The sequence below is a fragment of the Artemia sp. Qi Xiang Cuo genome, chromosome 3 (assembly GCF_049724085.1).
Source record: "Artemia sp. Qi Xiang Cuo chromosome 3, ASM4972408v1, whole genome shotgun sequence".
Classification (NCBI taxonomy): Eukaryota; Metazoa; Arthropoda; class Branchiopoda; order Anostraca; family Artemiidae; genus Artemia; species Artemia sp. Qi Xiang Cuo.
Genome location: NC_142796.1, coordinates 28,026,685 through 28,029,458, shown reverse-complemented (window position 1 = coordinate 28,029,458; position 2,774 = coordinate 28,026,685).

The following is a 2,774-nucleotide window of genomic DNA, read 5'->3' as shown; positions in this document are numbered from 1 at the left end:
TTGGAAAGGGCATAAAAAAGGGCAACGAGTGGTATTTTTAATTTATTCATAAGTCAATAATATGAAATGTAAAGAATTTAGCCATTTCTTTAGCATTAATCAAATTTCACTTCTCGTATGTTGCCCGGATTTTAAACAAGTACCAAAATATTTAATAAAAAAGATATACCTACTACGTAGATTTCAACAAAGCCTAAGCTAATTTGCTTGAAATACTGATATGTAAAAATCGGTTATTCTCTGATCTGTAGATTTAAATTCTCTAGTGTTTACCATATAATACACAGGGATAAAATTCTGAACAAACTACTTTTTATTATCTTGGAAAGGGGTTAGGAAAATGAAATGTTCAGTAACAGGCCAAACCCAGGAACATGCCTCCTTCTGGAATCCAGGGCCAGAAACAAAACAGGGTAAAATTCTACATTAGCCACTTTTGACTATCCTCTAGCTACTTTCTCGCCAGTGGGATGCATAATAATACCGCAACGTGAAATCACCACTCACCAGGCGTCTAGAAGAACCACTCAGTTAGACCTGGTATTGGACCCTTAAATTTTGACGAGCTCATGTAACACATCACTCGAAAATAACTAGAGATTGAACTGGGGCAACCATACTACCTGTAGAATTAAGAAAACAGCATCAACTTATCATTCCTTTAGTATCTTAGCATGTTCTATCCTTTTACATTTAGCAATTGAGAACCATCGCTCGACTGTTTCTTTCTTCAACAGCCAGCATCAACCCCAAAGGCAGCACGTAGGAAGTACGCATCAGAAGAGTATACCCGAGAAAAGAGCCCGGTTTCTGACTGTTCATATTATAGGGGTCGTAGGGTAGGCTTGATAATAAACCCTAATCTCGGCATATTCTTCAATGGCTTAATGGACCCCGCTAAAGAAAAACAGTAGAAATGCAATCTCACGCATTCCACTCCGGAAATGAAGCATAAATTCAACAAAGAAAAGGGGATTTGTAAGTTATTTTCTTACTCAAAGGGGGGCTGGGCATGAAAGATCTGGTGACTCGAGAAATTTTGTGAAACTGTCGTAAACCATTTTCTGGGATGTCAAACAAGTATAGCCTAATCTGTAAACCATTACAAAGGAAGCCTGGATTACTTTGATTAACTGCAAAACTATATGGGTATAAGCACATGCAATGCCCCCCCAACAGAACATGGTGGGTTTCCTCAACAGATTTCCACATGGAGTCATGGATAAAAGTTATTGTAATAGGGGCTCCCAAACTTCCTTTTCAATAAACAAAACTTTGTGCAAAGCGACGACCCAAGATGTTTATGAATTTAGACAGTAGATTTAAAATTTATACGTAGCATATGTTTAATTTTCATCGGGTTGATAAGTAACAAATTACTCTGCAAGACAGTTTTGCTTGAAATATTTGCGCACTTTTTACGATGTATTTTTACGTAATTGTTTAATGCAGAGTAAATTGCGTAATTCAACGTAATTTTCTCCGCCAAACTTGAATTTGCAAATCTTCGTTAGCTAAAGTTTTTGCGTAATCATTTTTCTATTGTTTGTTGTTTTCCCTATACTTTTGATGAATTTTTGGTGTTTCAGACAAAAGAAATCATTGCATGGAAACTATAGACACCAGAAAAGCCAATAATATTTTAAATTCTGTATTCAAAACTAGCAATAACGAAATTTTCGAAAAAAAAACAGCTTAGTCCAAAACAACCAAATTCTGCATAAATTCAAAAATTGTTTTAAGATGATGACCAAATTTGTCGCTGAAAGAAAACTTCTGATTGTATGTTGGAGCAATGGCAGATCCAGGGGGCAGGGGGAACCTGCTCCCTCCCAAGATTTTTCCTGGCGCCCTTGTCACACTGGGCACCCCCTCCTTCCAAGATTTTGCTCTGGATCCGCCCCTGCGTTGGAGCTTGGAATGAACCTGCTTTTTAATTTATGGTCCTTTCTCACTTACACGGTAAAATCGTAAACACTAATATAACTTAACTTAACGTTATGTTGTTGTCGTTATCTCTAACGTAGGCAGTGCAAAGTAGACCCGATCTCTGCATATAAATTTACCGCGCACAGGTCTATATTACGCTATATGCAAGTCAATATAGTATATACAAAATGGAGCTCCTGCATGAGCAATTAATAAGCCTTGAGATAAAATTAATGAACTTTTCTTAGAAAGCCTTTTAAGTCGTATATTTATTGCAAGCTCTCCTATTGCAATACCGCCAAGATCATCATCAGAGCTTGAATCTTTATGTCCATTAAACATTTTTATTTTTTGAATAGTTTGCTTATGATGATTGTGATGATTTTAGAGAGTGATCCTGAGAGTTTTAGCCATCCTCTTACACTAACATCATCATCATCAGAGTTTGAATTTTCATTTCCAATAAACTTTTTTATTTTTTGAATGTTCCTGATGATTCTATGAGTTTTTACTTAACCCAGTGGGAGAAAACTTTTTATAAAATCTTGAAACATATGAAGTATGGAACGTTGTACTTGATGCAACGTAACTTAGCTACTTAGCATAGCAGATTACGTGCGTAATGTGAAAGTCGCTTTGGTGGTAGCCCCCCCCCCCAGAAATTTCCTCCTCCCGTTGAAAATTCCAACGAATTATTCCCTCCCATGGAAAATTCACCCACACGCAAAACCTAGCAGCCACAGAGAAAGTACAAAACAAGTACCTCAAAATGACGATCAGATGTCCCAAGGGGTAACAAAGGACCAGATATCAATCTATCATAGGACCAGATATCAAAGGACCAG